General features: G+C 39.4%; 2 long non-coding RNA genes across 2 annotated transcripts in view; one reads left to right on the top strand and one right to left on the bottom strand.

The window, feature by feature from the left end:
• Positions 1–5,149, bottom strand: part of LOC135276510 (uncharacterized) — a 37,846-nt gene extending 32,697 nt beyond the window's left edge. Inside the window, exons 1-3 of the long non-coding RNA XR_010344032.1 lie at positions 5,033–5,149; positions 2,647–2,682; positions 373–539 (exon numbers count right to left, since the gene is read on the bottom strand). This is a non-coding gene — a long non-coding RNA (uncharacterized LOC135276510). The remainder of the gene's footprint in view (positions 1–372; positions 540–2,646; positions 2,683–5,032) is intronic.
• Positions 2,271–7,140, top strand: LOC105716139 (uncharacterized). The gene is made up of 2 exons (XR_001107198.2): positions 2,271–3,174; positions 6,037–7,140. It is a non-coding gene; the product is annotated as an uncharacterized LOC105716139 (long non-coding RNA).
• The last annotated feature ends 13,405 nt before the right edge of the window (positions 7,141–20,545 follow it).

The following is a 20,545-nucleotide window of genomic DNA, read 5'->3' as shown; positions in this document are numbered from 1 at the left end:
TGCTTTCTACCTAGTTCCAGGAAGTGACCCTGATTATCCATGTCATTTCATTTAAAAGGGTCAGCAGGTGAATCAAAATTCTATGATCTGTTGACCTTGTTGTATCATTTGACCTAAAAACTATGACCCCCTTCCTTTCATGTCGTGTATCTCCAAACTGTCCTGGAATTAAAAATCCCAAATCTCTTGGCAGGACAGCATCATTTTCAGCAATGGACTTAGAACTATAAATATATACAATTGATAAAATGCCCAATCAATGAAGCCAGGCCTAAAGTCTAAGCTTTAATGTTTATAAGCATGTACCCTTTGATGGTTAACCATTTTGAACCTTAGTTTTATCTTCTGTAAAATGAGGGTAGTATAGCTCACCTCTCAGGGTAGATGACTAGAGGAGCACCAGGGTCCTTAGTCTCCTGCTGATTTAGATAAAATGACATGGACACACGTGGAGTGGTTTTAAGGAGCAGAAAGTTTAACAAGCAATAAAGAGGCTTCCCATATGGAGACAGAGGGAGGAAGACTCCAAGACAGAAACCCTGCGTGTGATAGAGAAATGGTCGGTTATACTGGAGGCTGGGGGAGGTGGTATCCGATTTGCACAGGGCCCAGGGGATTGGTTTGACCAGGTGTGTCATTCACATAGCTCACAAAAAATCTGGTCCTCCCACCTTAGTCTTTTAATATGCAAATGAGAGCTGCCATGATGTCCTGAACACACAGAGTTATCTGGAGGTAGCCAAGACACTTGGCACTCATGGTGACAAGAAGGCAGGAATCACCATATGGGGTGGACCCAGTTTCTAATGGCCTGCATTTGCATGTCAAAGCTTGCCAGCCTGGCCCTTCAAGCTGCCTTTCTGTTAGAAAAGAAATGGTTTGGGGGTTGCTTCTTATTACAGGAAAATTACCACCGAGAACCTTTACCCTTTCTAGCTGCCTAAAAATTATTTCTTAATAACTCCTGTATTTGTTGTTTTATATTTGTTAATGGAGTTGATCCTTACATCGAAGGCGGGGCCGAGGTATAGGAAGATATCCAGTTAATTTTAAACCATCACTGTGTCTCCATCACCTGACACGTGACAGAATGAACCACAATAATAATAAGAAGAGTTCACAGGGTCAGGTGAGCAATGTGGGCTTAGAAATCCATTCCAACATCATATTAATTGGGCATTGAGGTAACTGCCCAAATTAATGATGTTAAAATGCAGTGGACAACAATCCTTGTGGAGGATTTATTCTGCTTTGAATTTCTCTTTCTCTCCATGTATGATTCAGTCATCTGAAGTTTGCATCTAGTTTGACCTATTGTTTTTGTATTGACCACAACATTCTTACCACAAAAACACGGAATTTATGACAATTTGACCATATCTTTTTCCTCATATTATTTTGGGGACCAGACTGTTGCTTTGCTTCCAGGCATTATAATTTGACATGTACTCTACAATAATCTTTAGCCCCCATTAACTCTTAGTAAGGCTATTTTATTTCTTCTAAAACTTTCTCATACGTTTCGCAACTTTTGAACATTCTCCAAAAACTCTAAATCCTTAAGTTTGCTTAACCGTATTTCTCCTTCTCTTCTATTGTGCATTTCTCTATTTTGAGAAGTCTTTGAGAAAGCAGGAAGTCCCTCTACCAACTGATGAATACTAGGATAGGCATGGGTGATGAAGGCCTTCTACAGCTCATTTAGAACTACGAGAGCAGGGCAGTAGGTAAAGCAGAAAAGAAAGGAAGTGAGAAACAGATAAGAAAAGTCAGAGAACTGGGGGAAAGAAGAGCAACAATTCTGATTTATCGCCACGCAAAGACAGAGAGATTAAGATCAGGAGGGGATGTTTTAGCTGGCTTCCATATCCAGAGGATGAAGTGAGAGGATAAAGGTCTAGTTTACACAAAGAAGTTTAAAAGCCAGATGCAAAATCCAAATCTTCATCATATACTGATAAGCCCTACCATATTAGTTGGAAAGAAGGTTCTAGACGTCCACATGAGAAGAGGTGAAAAAACCCCTTTGATCTTTCATAATCTAGAAACAGAATCCCAGAACAATAACACAGACAACTAATCCTATTATTTTCTGATCTTTTGGCTCCTTTGGATCATTTTATAAACTTAGCTACTCTGTGGGGGCCTAATCCTTGTCCTAATAGTCCATGTGGTTGAATGGCTGCCTGATCCAAACGCTTTGATCACCCGGCAGTCTTTTCTACCCTTTTTATAGTCACAACTTTCAGAAATACTTTCTCCAAAAGCAGTGTTTTTTGATAAACAGGTTTAGCTGCCATAATCACCAGGCATTTGAGTGCAGATTAATTCATAGACCCAGATAATAGATCTCGTTCTGTCATGTTGTTTTTAGCCAAAAGTTGAAAGCTTTGAAGAATGTGGAGAAACTATGAAATTTTAATAGCCTAGGGGTACAGAAACTTAACACAAAGAAATAAACCTCATTCATTCAAAGACTATTCATGGCCTTGGTGGAAAGACTGTTGCCAAATTCTGTGATTAATGACAGTTGTTGAAGAAAGCTAGGAGAAAAAAGGCACCAAATGTTCCTGAATTAATCAAAGACAGCAATTTGAATAAATGTTCCTAGAGTCCACAGTAAGTACTTGGTCAAATGAAACTCACTGTTACTTTGAATTGTCAGATTTCATCATCTTCATCCTGAAAAACAAAACAAAACAAAAATGCCTGACTCAACATTACTGATTTGATAGAGAAGGTATCTGTTATTTTCCTACATAAAAGGAACTCAAAATCTGAGGGTTGTGATATTTAGGTATTCTTGCCTGAGGAAGGTCATTTCACAGTAACCTCCTGAAAAAATAAGGACTATATATATTATGATTAGTAACTCATTCATAAAAAGGATAATGATATGGTTTGCCTGTGTGTCCCCACCCAAATCTCATCCTGTTGCTCCCATAATTCTCACGTGTTGTAGGAGAGACTCAGTGGGAGATAACCAAATCTTGGCAGCAAGTCTTTCCCGTGTTAGTCTCCTGATAGTGAATAAGTCTCACGAGATCTGATGGTTTTAAAAACAGAAGTCTCCGGCACAAGCGCTCTCTTTGCCTGCTGCCATCCATGTAAGATGTGACTTGCTCCTCCTTACCTCCTGCCATGATCATGAGGCCTCACCAGCCATGTGAAACTGTAAGTCCAAAAAAATCTATCTTTTGTAAATTGCCCAGTCTCAAGTATGTCTTTGTCAGAAAAATGACAACAGACTACTACAGATAACAAGACAAAAACAGGAATAAAATGAATGAAATGAAGGACTCACCTGAACTATTACACTAAAAGAACATCATCAACTTTCTGTAATCTAGACAAAGCCCGTCCACGATGGGCCAATTCTGTCAGAGATAAGGCTGATGGGAGGTTCAGAAATAATTGCACCTTTTCCTCCTCACATTTCTATGGAATCTTTTGGAGAATACAAAAATAAATTCTTTATTAAAAAGGGAGGGGTTCTCAAGCCCTTGACCAGTACCTGTCCATGGCCTGTTAGGAACAGGGTCACACAGCAGGAGGTGAGTGGCAGGCAAGCCAGCATTACTGCCAGAGCTCCATCTATTAGCAGTTCAGCGGCCGCATTACATTCTCATAAGAGCCCAAACCCTACTGTGTACTCTGCATGCAAGGAATCTAGGTTGTACACTACTTACGAGAATCTAATGCAATCCCCAACCCACCCTGGTCCGTGAAAAAATCATCTTCCATGAAACCAGTCCCTGGTGCCAAAAAGGTTGGGAACCACTGTTAGAATGCTTCAATAGGTAACTTGAATTCAGCAGCTTGTGGTTATAGCTTGCTGTATGGCAGAGGAAAAGGGTGGATGGATGGTCAGATAGAGCAGATTTTAGAGCTTTGATTAAATACCAACTTTATAGAATTTGACTTCTGAGCTTGAGCTTGCACCATTCTTAAAATCATCAGCTCTACTTACATGCTATTTTTTTAAATTTATATTTTATAACTTCATCTTTAATAAAATATATGTATTAGTTATTTTTCAATGTGGATTTTATATGGTAAGTATTCAGATGTAAGAATGTTATCTGTATCCCAAGTAGCTTGTTTTTCCTAAGTGAACATTTACGAATCCTACTTATGTTAATTCTATTGTAAACTTACTAGATCCGTGCTCTGACTAGAAAATAGTTGTGTTAATATAAAACTTCTCCCATTTAAAAGTAAATGGATAACATTTTTAAAAAATACTCCAGTAAAGTACTAAGTCATGAAAATGATTATATTTTCTTGACACTTGTTTCTAAGATGTGTAACATGCTTTAATCTTTTAAAAAATAAACATTCCTTTTATAATATATGAAAGAATTACAGCAGTGCACTTTATATACTTGAAACCAATAGTTCCCATCCTTCCTGCTCTTTAAGGAATGGAAATTAGACTGCTATGTTTTTCTTACTTTTTTAGCAATGTAACTAAACATGATTTGCATATTATCCTAACTCTCATTTTGGATAATCAAAAGTGTTTATATACATATAAAAAATAAAACTTATAAGGTATGTATATGTGTGTGTATATGTGAAGCCCAAAGCACCTGACAGAGTGGGAGAGACATGCAGCTCCAATCCCAGTAAAACAAACCCTATGGCTAATTAAATATATATTCTATTGATCTCTCTACTAATTGCTAAAAACAAATACATGTTTTCAGCTAATTAGCTATCAATTTGGCATTCTGCATGCTACATCTTTCTCACCTGTTGTTGAGATTAACTCCAAGATTTTAAGCTTTTATTTGTAGACTTGGGTTTCTTGCACTTTATAGACTTCAAAGTCCATGAAGCAAGCAAATTAAAAAATGTAGCTCTATGAGAACACTGCAGGTTATAAAAGTGGTCCAAGAAGTTTCGCTATGTTTTCCTTGCAATGTCAGAACAGGATGAAAAGCAAATTTGAGGCTATGTTTCTTTTCTTGGAAGAACTATATGTATAGTTGACAGGGACCCCCTCTCTTTTTACCCTTTGTTGACTTACCGCACTGTCAAACCAAGCCTTGCTCTCCTTCCCGATCACTTCTTCATGAACCTCTCCCACAAGAAGTGGATTTGAAATGTAGATATTCAAATTTCCACCATTTCAGAAACCACAACTCTTCCTAAGAGAAGGAAGAAAACATGAAAAATGGACAAAAAGGCTGATCTAGAGGTACATAATTTAGCAGTCACAGAATAGGAACTCCTTATTTCTGTATTTTGTGTAGTTATAAATATTATATAGCATAGGATGAATATTCAGTAAATATATTATCCAGTTCACTCATTATCAACTAAATATTGAATCTGAACCATCGTGAATTGATTTAGGACAAATACAGAAATAAAATAAGGATATTTAAGCCAAACTTTATTCAATTCTATTGTTTAGTACAGAAATACTATGATTTGATGAAACAAAGAAAAAAGTTGCTTTCAAAAATAGTTTTACATAATGACTTAGTATAAGTGTAAGGTATATCAATAAAGTAAAACTCTGGGTTTATTATTTTTGAGTTATAAAACCTGAATAATAATTTGGTTTCTCTTTTCACTTTTTAAGTAATAATAATTTTATTATAAGGCCTGGTTTGGCTGTAGGCAAAGAATTGAATACTTGGAGCAAGAAAAAAAAAGTGGTATGTTGGCTCTCATCGCTTTCCTATAACTCATGAATATTAACATTTTCCAGAAGATTACTGCCCTTGGGGATTTGGGCACTTCCTTTTCAAATCTATTGTTATATGTATTATTTTTCCTTTTGTTGAAAGAAGGCAATCAAGACTGTTTAACTCAGTTTAAGAAAAAAAAGACAACTCTTGCCAAGTTTCTTGAACACCATTGTATACATGCAAGCTTAAATTAGAACAAACAAAACTATTTTTAAATCCCGTATTAAAGACATGACATTATTGTATGGATTCCAGTAAGTGCTTCTAGTGTGTCAATTCTCTTCCTAAATGACATTCTCATTTAACTTACTTGTATTTATCTCTATCTTCACAGGTTGCTCACACTGAAACCCAGCTCCCTTTCCCCTGGTGCAAAGAATGGTGGTTTCTCCAAAACCCAAGTCGGACATTATCTGAAACATCAGATCCTCCGGAAAAGGGACCTGAAGCCCCCTTTGTAATTTCTGCATTAGCGCTGCTCTCCTGGCAAGAAGGAAACTTCACCAGAGAAGTCAGCCAAGGAGCGTCTTTAAATGGAAGTTGTGCACACGAGGAGCAAATGCATTAAAAAGTTGCTGACGGGCATGAAATGCTTTGATGTGAAGACGGAAAACTCCAAGCAGGAAGGATTTTAAGCTTTTTGAGTCTGACTGACTCTGTGGTTTCTCAGCACAGTTATTCCATGGGCTAAAATAAATGCAGAAATGGTATTTTGAGACCACAGCTGCAGAGGGGATTGTGGTGAATTTCAATGAAAATCCAGTCGAATCTTGAGGTTCAGAGCTTAAAAAAGGAAAGGACATGAGGGAAATAATACTGTTGCTTGAAATTCATTGCTTTTGTCCAAACGAAACTCCCATTTATTTTTAGGAGAAACGTTGAATCTTTGCAATGTGGTGGATGCTCCCACAAAAGTTTCTCCCCAGAGAGGAGATAAATGTTGGAAAGAAGCAATTTACTGAGTATGCCGATAGAGATGAAGTTCAGAGACAGGCAAGTTTACACAAAAGTAATGACGTTTTACATTTTATCTTTACAAATGAGTTTCTTATAGTGGTCAATGATAAAGCAATTTCATACAAAGCTTGCTTCAATAGGCAATGGTTTGATGCCAATATGTTAGCTATTTCCTTTGACCACCGTATGCATGAAGAAGAATAAAAATTAAGAATACTCAAGCAGAACCTCCAACGTAAATAGCATTTTCCACAAAAAATGATGGAGGGATAGACTGAGGTTAAATGGGACTAGGTATGTGAAGAAATCCCAGAAATGTTTGCACAATAATGCAGATACATTTTTAAATAGAGTTTTAACGAGGAACTAAGCAAAGTAGAATAAAATACTGAGCAAGAATGTGTCCTTCTGAGCATCTGGGTTTTGAATTCTGGCTCCACAGAACTTGTCAGATATATGACATTAAACGAGATACTTCAAATTCTGCGCCTTCATTCTCTCAGCTGTAAATGGGAATTTTACTAGAACATTCTTTATGAGATCATGAAAACTGTATTACTTAATATACGTAAAGCTTTTGGCATCGTATATGGCACCTGGTAAGCACTGAATAAATGTTATCATTAGTAGAAGTGTAGAATTAAAAAAAAAAAAAAGGCAAACTGTAAGTTAGGCATCTGACTCTGAAACTAGTTAAATTCCCCAGAACTTATTCTGGCCATCTGTAAAACGAAGGTGCTGATGATCGTTGGCCTAGATCATCTCTAAACTTCCTTCCAACTTAAAAAACATTGTTCAAAAACACATTATAGGAGTACGCAACGTTTTTAAGCAGAAGGCGGTGTTTTAGCAGAATGTTTTTACAGGCACTTAATCACTTTCACAAAAATGTGTTTCATGGCCTGCACTTGCTCCTCAACCAACTCCTGTTGGGACTTCACCTGCTCCTATTCCACTGAAGTAGCACCTGTCAGAGCTACAAAAATTTCTATGCTGCCAAGTCCAATGGTCAATTTCTTTTACCTCTTAGTACTCCCAGTAGCACTTGACACACCTGAATCTGATCTTTCCCCTTCCTCCACTCACCAGCCAGAGTACCTTTTTTTTTTTTTTTTTTGACAGTCTCACTTTGTCTTCTAGGCTGGAGGGCAGTGGCACCATCTTGGTTCACTGCAACCTCTGCCTTCCAGGTTCAAGCGATTCTGGTGCCTCAGCCAGACACCACCATGGCCGGATAATTTTGGTATTTTTAGTAGAGACGAGGTTTCATCATGTTGGCCAGTCTCGTCTTGAACTCCTGACCTCAGGTGATCTGCCTGCCTCAGCCTCCCAGTGCTGGGACTATAGGCATGAACCAGCACACATGGCCCAGACTGTCTTTTTAATAAATATTTTATTTTACTCCTCTACTTAAAATCCTGAAAAGGCTTTCCATGAAATTTGTGATCTAGACACATTTGATCTTATTTTCTACTATTTCTTCTTGTTCTTTGCAGTCCCTTCAGCCACACTGGCCTTCTTTCTGAACTTCAAACACCCCAAGCTTCTTCCTTGGACTGATTGGTACCTTTACTTTTAGAATTTTCATCTTAAATCATGGCTGGCTCCTTTTTGGCATTGTTTCAGGAAATGTCTCCTCCTCAGAGAAGCCTCCCTGATTAAATAGTGCCCACTTCACTTAGTCTACCTTGCCCTGTTTCATATTCATAATGAAACTATCTGAAACTGTCTTATTTTTACCGTGTCTATCTCCCTCAAAGAAGCCCCATGAGAACAGGGATATTATCGAGCTCAACGCCAAGGAAAGGGTCTCAATAAATATTTACTGAATGAAAAGATAAAGAAAGCCAGTTTCCCTTGCATCGTGTCTAAAGTGTTCTCTGCCTTCTCTAAAGTTTAATCATCACCCATATTGTCAGTTCTGCTTATTTGATATCACACATCACCCTGTATTAGAAATGTTTTCCCACATATGGCTTCTTTCTCTAATCATCAGGTACTTGTGGGATGAGACTATGGACATTTCAGGTGTCTCACAGGCCATGGGGTCTTGCTCACAATTGTTCACTGGATGTGTGTTAAAACATCTAAAGGGAGACAATTGACTAGTAATTAATTTTTTTGACAAAAACCTAAATTATGCCTGACTGAACAGTCAAAAGGAGGAAAGCAAAAGAAAAAAGTACTTAAATGTTTCAATAAAAGTATGTCCAGCCAATGGTTTACATTTTCCTAGGCAGTGGGAAAAGAATAAGAGTTGGACTTCCGTTTCTAAGTGGGCAACCCAAATTGTTTCGGTTCTTTAACCAATGGATTTGCGGCCAGGCACAGTGGCTCACGCTGGTAATCCCAGCACTTTGGGAGGCTTAGGTGGTGGATCACCTGAGGTTGGGAGTTTGAGACCAGTCTGACCAACATGGAATCCGTCTCTATTAAAAATACAAAATCAGCCAGGCGTGGTGGCGCATGCCTGTAATCCCAACTACTTGGGAGGCTGAGGCAAGAGAATTGCTTGAACCCAGAAGCCAGACGTTGTGGTGAGCCGAGATCGTGCCATTGCTTTCCAGCCTGGACAACAAGAGCGAAACTCTGTCTCAAAAAAAAAAAAAAAATGGATGTTACTTATGTTAGGAACAATCTCTCTATAGTCTAAATAGAGATCAAAGGAAATGCGATCTAAGGAAAGTCTAGTCTGGGTTGAATATATTTTACTTTACATTTTACATACCTTATCACTGAGAGTGCTCACAGGCAAAGATTCCACTGTCTACGTTGAAGTCAACTATCATTTGTCTCTTTTGGACTTGACACTCTGCTGTGACTCCTCACCATTATACTCACTGGTTCAAACTCCTCAGTAGGTCCTACCAGACTGTTCAGGATTAAGTCTTTATTTACATACCAATCTTACCTCTTGTCATTCTCTCTCCCCTCAAGATCCTCTTTTGTGCAATCCCCAACAGACACACATTCAGCTTCGGACACAACAAAAATGCAGGTCCCCTAATGAACTCTACCACCATCCCCTCTACACTGTTCTCTCTTACACATCCTGATCTCTTACCCACCCACCCAGGTAGCCTGGTTGGGTGGGTAAGAGATGGTCTTGAACTCTTGACTTCATGTGATTCACCTGCCTTGGCCTCCCAAAGTGCTCAGATTACAGGCGTGAGCCACTGTGCCCAGCTTCTATTTTTTTTTAAGTTTTAATTATGAACGGGTATAAAATTTTGTCAAATGCTTATGGTTATTTTTCTCTTTAAGCCTATTAATATGACCAGCTATATTAGCTGGTTTTCAGATACTGAACCAGCCTTGTGTTCCTGGAAGAAGCCCATGATTCTGCCCTCAGTAACACAATCAGTCCCCTTGGAAAAGAAGCCTGACAGAGCATGTTTGCCCTTTTCACCATGTGAGTACACAGTTAAAGGGCCCTATCCATGAGGGGTGGCCCCTCAGCAGACACCACTGGCACCTTATCTTGGTCTTTCCAGCCTCCAAAACAGTGACAAATAAGTTTCTGTTGTTTCCAAGTTATCCCATCAAAAGTATTTTGTTACAGCAGCCAGAACATAAAAAGACTCCCTATAATACCAAAAACAGGCAAAAATGTGGAAAAAAATGAATGCTTCAGGCCAATGTACTTCATGAATATGCATACAGAAATCAGCAAAATATTAGCATATAGAATTTACAATATGTAAAGAGAATAATACTCCATGACTCTGTGACCAAGTGAGGCTTATTCTAGGGATGCAAGGCTGGTTCAATATCTGAAGATCAATGAATGTGATCAACCATATTACCAGGCTAAAGAAAATAAATCACATAATCACATCAATGCAGAGAAAGTATTCAACAAAAATTGTATACTCATTCATAATAAACATACTAAGAAAAATAGGAACAGAAGAGAATATCCCAAAATTGATAAAGTGCATTTACCAAAAACCTACAGCTAACATTATGCTTAATGGTAGAAAGCTGAATGCTTTCCTCCAAAGATCAGGAACGGTACAAGGAGGTGACTCTTCCCACTCTTACTCAAAATGGTGCTAGAACTGCGAGTCTGTACAATTAAGTCAAGAAAAAGAAAAGGCAGAGAGATTGAAAGATCCTAAATTTGAAACATAAAACTATGAACTTGCAGGAAGAAAGCACAGAAAATCTTCGGATCTAGGGCTAGACGACTTTTAGATTTGATACCAAAAGCATGGTCCAAATCAGGAAAATTGATAGATGATACATCATCAAAATCAAAAAACTTTTGCTCTGCAAGAGATCCTGTTTCTCTGTTAGGACAATGAAAAGATAAGCTATAGCCTGAAACAAAATATTTTCAAATTACGTATCTGATAGATAAGCATATAAAGAACTCTTAAAAACTCAATAGTCAAAAAGTTGAAAATCCAATTAGAAAATGGACAAAAATCATGAAGAATAATTTTGCTGAGCTGAAGACGATGTACAAATGGCAAATAAGTACCTAGAAAGATGCTCACCATCATTAACCAGTAGGAAAAATTAATACCACAGTACAATATAATTACAAAGCTCTCAGAATGGCTAAAATAGTAATAATTTTTAAAAAGCCGATTACACCAAATGCTGGTGAGAATGTGAAACCACTGGATCACTTGTACGTTTACGGCGATAATATAAAATAGTCAGGACACTGTGGAAAACCGTATGGCAGTTCCTTAAAAAGCTAAGCATGCGGGCGTGAGAATGGAGGCGGAGGCCCGTGGTGGTGGCGCGGCCAGCAGAAGGCCCAGGACCCTGCCCCTGCCTCCAGCAAGGCCCCCGGCAGCGCCGGCCACGATGAGCTGCCGTGGTTTGAAAACTATAGGCCAGTAAAGCTGAATGAAACCGCTGGGAGTGAAGACACCGTGAGCAGGCTAGAGGTCTTTGCACGGGAAGGGAACGTGCCCGGCATCATCACTGCGGGCCCGCCAGGAACTGACGCGACCACACGCATTCTGTGCTTGTCACAAGCCCTGCTGGACCCAGCACTCAAAGACGCCGTGCTGGAACTCAGTGCTTCGAATGACAGGGGCAGTGAGTTGTGAGAAATAGAATTAAAATGTTTGCTCAACAAAAAGTCACCCTTCCCAAAGGCCGACGTAAGATCATCACTCAGGACGAAGCAGCCGGCGTGCCTGAACCAGTGCCCGTGCTTGTAACGCTTCGGGTGAGACCATCGAGCCCTTTCAGTCTCGCTGCCCCAGCCACTGCTGATGAAGGAAATGATCCAGCACTGTGCGAATGCCAACATCGACGAAGCCTGCAAGATTCTTGCTCACCTGTGGCATCTGCGCTACTCACCAGAAGGTATCATTGGCAACATCTTTCAAGTGTGTAAAACTTTCCAAATGGCAGAACACCTGAAACTGGAGGTTATCGAGGAAACTGGATACACTCATATAAAAATAGCAGAAGGAGTGAACTCCCTTTTGCAGATGGCAGGCCTGCTGGCCAGGCTGTGTCAGAAGACGATGGCCCCGGTAGCCAGTTAGAGCAGAGACTTTGCTGACTGACTTACAGATGCCCTATCCTGAGATACAGGAGCTGTGGTCTTCCGATGGGGGAAAATGCCACCTTAGGCTGGAACCAGCATGACTGCCCTTTAAACTCCAGTGGCGGGCTGGACGTGGTGGCTCACACCTGTAATCCCAGCACTTTGGGAGGCCAAGGCACGCAGATCACTTGAGGTCAGGAGTTTGAGACAAGCCTGGCCAACATGGTGAAACCCTGTCTCTAAAAATACAAAAATTAGCTGGATGTGGTGTCATGCACCTGTAATCCTGGCTGCTCGGGAGGCTGAGGCAGGAGTATCCCTTTTTCCCAGGAGGTGGCTGTTGCAGTGAGCCGAGATCGTGCCCTTGCATTCCAGCCGGGGTGACAGAGAGAGACTCCATGTTAAAAAAAAAAAAAAAAAAAAAAACTGAGCACGCAAACACCATACAACTGCAATCCTGGGCATTTATCCCACAAAGATATGTACATGACTGTTTATAGCAGTTTCATTCATAATAGTCACAAACGGAAAACAACCCATGTGTCTTTTAATGGGTAAATAAACTGTGGTACATCTATACCTTGGAGTACTACTTGTCAATAAAAAACAAACAATTGCTAAATAAAACTTCCTGGGCAAATCTCCAGAAAACCATACTGAGTGAAGGAAGTAAAAACTCCAAAGATTACACCTTATCTGTCATTTACATTCTTGAAATGACACAATCACAGAAATGCAGAATACTGGTCACTAGACATTAAGGAAGGTGTGGAAGAATGTGGTGAAAGGAGGAAATGTGTATGTCTGTAACAGGGCAACAGAGGCATCACTGTGATGATGGAAATGTTCTGTATCTTGAATTTTTGAATATCAACATCTTAGTTGTGATATTGTGCCCAGTAGTTATGCAAGATATTACCACTGAGGAAAACTAGTTAAAGGGTACACAGGATCTTTCTGTATTATTTCTTACAAGTACTTGGGAATCTACATTTATCTCAACATAAAGTAAGTTTCATTTTTAAAATTTTATCTATATTTTCTGAATCTTTAATAATGTGTCAACTAGAATTTAACGGGGTATATTTTTATGATAGAAATCTGCCTTACCATGCATGCCCTTTGTCACTTGAGTAATCATATATTACGTGACTCAAAGGCACAGAAAGCCAGTAAGTAAAGAAAGAAGGTTTCTGTCTGTCTGTCTGTCTATCTGGAGACAGGGTCTCACTCTGTTGCCCTGGCTGGAGTGCAGTGGCATGATTATAGCTCACTACAGCCTCAATCACCTGGGCTCTATCTCCTTCTGCCTCGGCCTCCCCAGTAGCTGGGACTACAGGTGCCACCACATCCAGCTAATTTTTTATTTTTTATAGTTTTAGTAGAAATGAGGTCCCACTATGTTGTCCAGGCAGGTCTCAAACTCCTGAGCTCAAGCAGTCCTCCTGCTTCAGCCTCTGAAGTGCTAGGATTACAGGTGTGAAGCACTGTGCCTAGCCATGTTTTGTTGTTGTTGTTGTAGTTGGGTTTTTTTGGTTGTTGTTTTGTTTTTGAGACAGAGTCTTGCGCTGTCACCCAGGCTGGAGTGCAGTGGCATGATCTTGACTCACTGCAAACTTGCCTCCCAGGTTCAAGCAATTCTTGTTCCTCAGCCACCTGAGTAGCTGGGACTACAGGTGTGTGCCACCACACCAGACTAATTTTTGTATTTTCAGTAGAGATGGAGTTTCACCATGCTGGCTAGACTGTTCTCGAACTCCTGCCCACCTTATTTCAAAACAGAAATTTTCGAACCAAAAATATACTCACAGGTTGAATTCGATGGCCCAGAAAAAAGGTGAAAGTATAATTGCCTTTATAATACAGTGCAATAGACCATAGAATATTTAAAACTTTAAATGGCTTGGTGTTTCAATTAAATTGTTTATATTCTATGCAGACTTGTATTAGTGTTAATCCATTAGCAAATACTGACTAAAACTATGTAAGTGCTATTTATTAGGAAAGAAAGAAGTGTACTTCTCAAACAGATGGAAAAACATTCCATGCTCATGGTTAGGAAGAATGAATATCGTGAAAATGGCCATACTGCACAAAGTAATTTATAGATTCAATGCTATCCCCATCGAACTATCAATGACCTTCTTCACAGAATTGGAAAAAACCACTTTAAACTTCATATGGAACCAAAAAAGGGCCCACATAGCCTAAACAATCCTAAGCAAAAAGAACAAAGCTGGCAGCATCACGCTGCCAGACTTCAAGCTATACTACAAGGCTATAGTAATCAAAACAGCATGGTACTGGTACCAAAACAGAGACATAGACCAATGGAACAAAACAGAGGCCTCTGGAGCAAAACCACACATCTATAACCATCTAATCTTTGACAAACCTGACAAAAACGAGCAATGGGGAAAGGATCCCCTGTTTAAGAAATGGTGTTGGGAAAATTGGCTAGCAATGTGCAGAAGCAGAAACTGGATTCCCTCCTGACACCTTACACTAAAATTAACTCCAGATGGGTTAAGGACTTGAATGTAAGACCTAACACCATAAACACCCTAGAAGAAAACCTAGGGAAAACCATTCAGGATGTAGGCATAGGCAAGGACTTCATGACTAAAACACCAAAAGTAATGGCAACAAAAGCCAAAATAGACAAATAGGATTTGATTAAACTTCAGAGCTTCTGCACAGCAAAAAAAAAAAAAAAAAAAACAATTGTTAGAGCGAACCAGCAACCAACAGAATGGGAAAAAATGTTTGCAATCTACCCATCTGACAAAGGGCTAATATCCAGAATCTACAAATAACTAAAACAGATTCACGAGAAACAAACAAACCCATTCAAAAGTGGGCAAAGGACATGAACAGATACTTTTCAAAAGAAGACATATATGAAGCCAACAAACAAATGAAAAAATGCTCATCATCACTGGTCATTAGAGAAATGCAAATCAAAACCACATTGAGATACCATCTCACGCCAGTTAGAATGGCAATCACTAAAAAATCTAGAGACAACAGATGCCGGAAAGTATGTGGAGAAATAGGAACACTTTTACACTGTTTGTTGGAGTGTAAATTAGTTCAGCCATTGTGGAAGACAGTGTGGTGATTTCTCAAGGATCCAGAAATAGAAATTCCATTTGACCCAGCAATCCCATTTCTGAGTATATACCCAAAGGATTATAAATCGTTGTATTATAAAGATACATGCACACCACATATGTTCATCGCAGCACAGTTTACAATAGCAAAGACCTGGAACCAACCCAAATACCCATCAATGATAGACTGAACAAAGAAAATGTGGCACATATATACCATGGAATACTATGCAGCCATATAAAATGAGTTCGTGTCCTTTGTAGGGATGTGGATGAATCTAGAAACCATCATTCTCAGCAAACTAAGACAAGAACAGAAAATCAAACATCATGTTCTCACACACAGACGAGTGTTGAACAATGAGAACACGTGGACACAGAGAGGGGAGCATCATACACTGGGATCTGCTGGGGGGCGAGTTAGGGGAGGAATAGTGGGAGGGAGGGTGGGGAGGGGTAACATGGGGAGAATTATCAGGTATAGGTGATGGGGGGATGGAGGCAGCAAACCACTGTGCCATGAATGTACCTATGCAACAATCTGGCATGATCTGCACATGTACCACAGAATCTAAAGTACAAAAAAAAAAAAAAAGAAGTGTATTTCTTTCTTCTGGTATGAATCACGGTAGAGCTGGGATGCATTAGAGCCCATCCAGCACAATTTTTGCACTTTAAGAGGAAAAGGAGGTAGTTGAAAGTTAAATGTTGCATCAAAGATAATACAGCTAGTATCTAGCACACAAAGCCTCCTGCATTGATTCTCAGATCTACTTAGAAGCCACAAATGCAATAGCCTTTTACTAGTGTTACACAACATAGCAAGAAGGCTCCATTCTCCCTGACCCCCAGCAATTCCAGGCTAGATCTGGACATAGCTAATCAAAAAGGACATAAAGGATGTAAAGTCGTCCTGGAGCTAGAGATCTAGCCTGGAATTGCTGGGGGTCAGGGAGAGTGGAGTTGTACGAGTGCACATTGTCTATCACATACTTGAAATTATATTTATCCTCAGGACATCTGATTTGACTCTAATATTTTTGTTGGTTTTAATCAGCTATGTCCTTTATAAATCCTTACCTCTACTTCCCCCTTTGCATATGTCAGGTTAATCTCAAGTATAAGTTACCCGGAGAGGAAGAAAATACTTTTTGTTTGAGCTTATGTTTGTGGCCAGTAACAGCAGCATTAAAAATTAAAGTACAACAAAATATATAAGATTACAGAATCCTAGGAGAATAAAACAGGAATGTGAAAACAGACCTAAGAAGATACACCTCTAGTAGAGAGCTTCCAATCTCTCATCGTGCTTTTTTATGTCATTAGATTTATCCTGCAGGCTAAAAAGCTTCGTTGTGATGATGGCCCCAAATACTTTTTTCTTCCAATGATGTCAACTTGCAAAGTTTATCAAGTTGTCCTACAACATTCTATTGTCTGTTAATGATGTCTTTTTTTTTTTTTTTTTTTTTTTTTTTTTGAGGCGAAGTTTCGCTCGTTACCCAGGCTGGAGTGCAATGGCGCGATCTCGGCTCACCGCAACCTCCGCCTCCTGGGTTCAGGCAATTCTCCTGCCTCAGCCTCCTGAGTAGCTGGGATTACAGGCACGCGCCACCATGTCCAGCTAATTTTTTGTATTTTTAGTAGAGACGGGGTTTCACCATGTTGACCAGAACGGTCTCGATCTCTTGACCTCGTGATCCACCCGTCTCGGCCTCCCAAAGTGCTGGGATTACAGGCTTGAGCCACCGCGCCCGGCCTGTTAATGATGTCTTAATGCTCATTGGTACACATTATACTATCTGTAAATTTTAACACAACCATGTTATTTTCAACAGTACTTGTATTATCTTCCTATTCTGGCATCAGGTGAAGCCAACCAGGCAAAGGAAGCTTTCTTAAATCAATACTGGGGTGATTCTGCCTCAGTCTGAGTGCGAGATTCTTTGCTAAAGAAACAAACAAATAAAAAAACACACATTAGGTGGGCTGTTTAATTCAACTTTGTTAAGACACTAAAGGATTGAGAACGGTAACGCATGTTATGGGAGTGCAGGCTACACTAAGTTTACTACATATTTGATTTAAACAATTATTTAGGTGTAAATAAGAAAATACAACTTACAACAGGTTTGTGGGATATTATTTAGAATTTGCTCTAAGGAATTTGGGACGACTATAACCAGAGCCTGGGTTCCAGTCTAGCCTGGAGTCCCTTCCTTGTGTCATCCAAGTTCACAATTTGCCTCTGTGTGTTTGGTGCAGCGTCAGTCACAGTTGGGGATAAATTGGGATTCAGTGATCACATTCTGAATATGGGCCCTTGTTATATGCAAAAATGTGTCTAAATCTGTTATTGCTTACATAGTAAATGAATTGGATTAGGAGGTCATTATTAACAGGACTGACATCTATGGGCCTGTCTACCAGACAGGATGCAAAGAGACAACAGAGAGCCTCAAGGAAACTACAAACGAAAATCTAAATGAAACAAAAAGATCTGGCCATAAAGATGGAGAAGACAAGTCTTTTGAAGCAGACTCGTAAGTTAGAGCGAGCAGTGGGTCCAGGAGCAGTGGGAGTCCCACCCACACCCCATCACAGTCCTTCCTACCATCCCCATCCAGCATTCTCGCCTACCCTGACAGGGAAAGGACTGTAGTGAAGGGCCCAGTCCTACTATGGGATTTCTCCTTGGAGCACGCTGGTCATGAGAAGTGAATGGAGTTTCTCTCCATTCCCCACAAAGGGAGAAGTGCCCTGGGGGGTCGGTGAATCTGAAGGAGCAGCAGCAGCAGTTGGGGGAGATGTTGGAAAAGGGTGAGGCAAGCAGCCACAGGAGCTTAGAGCCAGCCTGACCCTCACCCCAGTGCACACACACCAATCACCTGGGGAGGCTTTCTCCTGGACTTCCTCCTGATCCAAGGTGCAGGGCCCATATGTTAAAATATTAGGTAGTGCTCCAATTTTGTCTCACTACTTAGAAACGCCTGAGACATCCTGCACGGGGCCAACCTCCTCTCTCATCTGTGCTCTCAGTCCCTCTGCTCTCTCCTTCCGGTTGGTGCTCTCTGAGCAGCCAACTTCATTTTCTGATTACCCTGAAGTGAGTTCCTAGTTGGAATCCAGGTGGAAAAAAATTTAACTTACAGCCAAAACTTGGACTCCTTAAGGTTCTACACATACAAGCGATACGAGGATGAATAAAAAGAAAACCATTTATCTGGTAACTAATGGTTATTTTTATAAGAGATAAATAGCAATGACTATTTTTGTTAGAAGCTATACTTGATTAGTTCTTACTAAATTTAAATATGGAAAGTATTAGCTCATCCAGTATAGTAAATCTCATGTGGACAATAAGTAGTTCAGAAACAGACTGATCACACTGAAATAATTAGTAACCTAATTCTTTTAAAATTATTAATAACTGTTAATATTTTCTTTTAAAAATTCATAGCCAGGCACGGTGGCTCATGCCTGTAATCCCAGCACTTTGGGAGACCAAGTGAGTGGATCACTTGAGGTCAAGAGTTCGAGACCAGCCTGGCCAACATGGGAAAATCCAATCTCCACTAAAAGTACAAAAATTAGCCATGCGTGGTGGCGCACACCTGTAATCCCAGCTACTTGGGAGGCTGGAGCATGAAAATTGCTTAAGCCAGGGATGCAGAGGTTGCAGTGAGCCGAGATCATGCCACTGCACTCCAGCCTAGGCAACAAAGCAAGACTCTGTCTCCAAAAAAAAAAATTTTCTAAACTCTTTCATAACCATTTTATACTTAATTCTCATAGCAATACCATTATGCAAATATTCTATTATTACCCATATTTTGTACCTCAGGAAACTATGTGTTCTGTGAAAATAAAGATCTTGGCAAACTTTTTCTAAGGCTAGACTGGGTGCCTGGGCTTAGAGCATTCAGCAAGTGGTTGGTAGAACCAGTAGCTGAATCAAGGACTTGAAAGTTTATTATTAAGTTTAAATATTAGAAAATTTATCAGCTATAAATACTGCGAAGAATAATTAGTAATAAGCCTGACATTTTAATAAATTCCATAACTCTTTATATTTCAACTTCCACTTTTATTATCAGCTGAATATTTTTTGATTCCCTAGAGAGAAAATTAATGAATATTTCTATGTTAACCATAAAAATAATAACATTCTACAAAGTAAGGTTTAGAATGGCATTTTATCAGAAACTAAATTGAGCCAATTAATGTGAGAGGACTTTTATTTATTCTTTATTTTTTTTTTTTATGTAGGAAAGAATTCTATAGCTTAAACTCTTATTTAGAAAATTGAACATTGGTAGATCCAGACCAGAGTTTATTTCTTAAGAAAATGTGTGTGTATAAGGGTTGGAATATCTGATCAACAGTTCATAAACCTTCTGCAGAAATCCCTATCACTTAAACATAGGAATACATGTGTCATTCCTTAGGACTTAATAGTTACATTAAATGAAATACATTTGTCTGTTTTTCCTTTCTTTTTTTTTTGATCTCTGGGTTCTAGAGAGACAATAAGGCACCACTATTTCACATTGACCTAGGTTGGCTATGCCTTTGGACTTCATAACAGGCTGTCCTATGATTGATTAAACGTTCTCAGCCATTCTTAGGAAAGGATTTTTCTGATCCTCCATAACCAAGCATTCAAAAGATGCTGACATGCCCGGGTCCTCACACTTAGATTCCCTATCTATGTTGCTGATGTGGTCCCAAAACTTACTAATAACCACAATTTATGGATCTAAATATTTGTCGTCTTTGGCCACAGTGCTGTTCTCTACCCAAATCTGTCACTGTCAGGATCTGAGAGTTTATTAAAATAATGGTTGAACAGCTAGAAAGGTGGTATTATTTGTTAGATTGCTTTATAGCTTCCAAGACTATGGATGAATAGTTTTGAAGGAATGAGCCACAAGTCTCCTCCTGGCAAATCTTAAACTCTTATACAGTAGAATGCTGTTTTTATATTACCCATAAAAGTGTCATCTAAATAGCTTTTAAAAACTTTATTGGAGGAAGTCGTATTTTAGGAAGTATTTGAATAATAGAGTGCTTTCAAACTAGAAGACCAAAGAAGGACATGAAGAAAAAAATGGTTCCAAGCACGGATTTAACTTGAAAAAAGCATCTAAAGCTGGAGTAGAATTATCAGGGAAGGACTGCAAATATATTTACTCAATACAAGTGGTCTTGGATGCAGATAAGGAATTTATAAATTAATAGGGATAAAAATATTA

This window comes from Aotus nancymaae, unplaced genomic scaffold, assembly GCF_030222135.1.
Source record: "Aotus nancymaae isolate 86718 unplaced genomic scaffold, 86718_ANA_hifiasm-v0.15.2.pri h1tg000025l, whole genome shotgun sequence".
Classification (NCBI taxonomy): Eukaryota; Metazoa; Chordata; class Mammalia; order Primates; family Aotidae; genus Aotus; species Aotus nancymaae.
The sequence above is the reverse complement of the archived record's forward strand: the minus strand, read 5'-3'. Positions and strand labels throughout refer to the sequence as shown.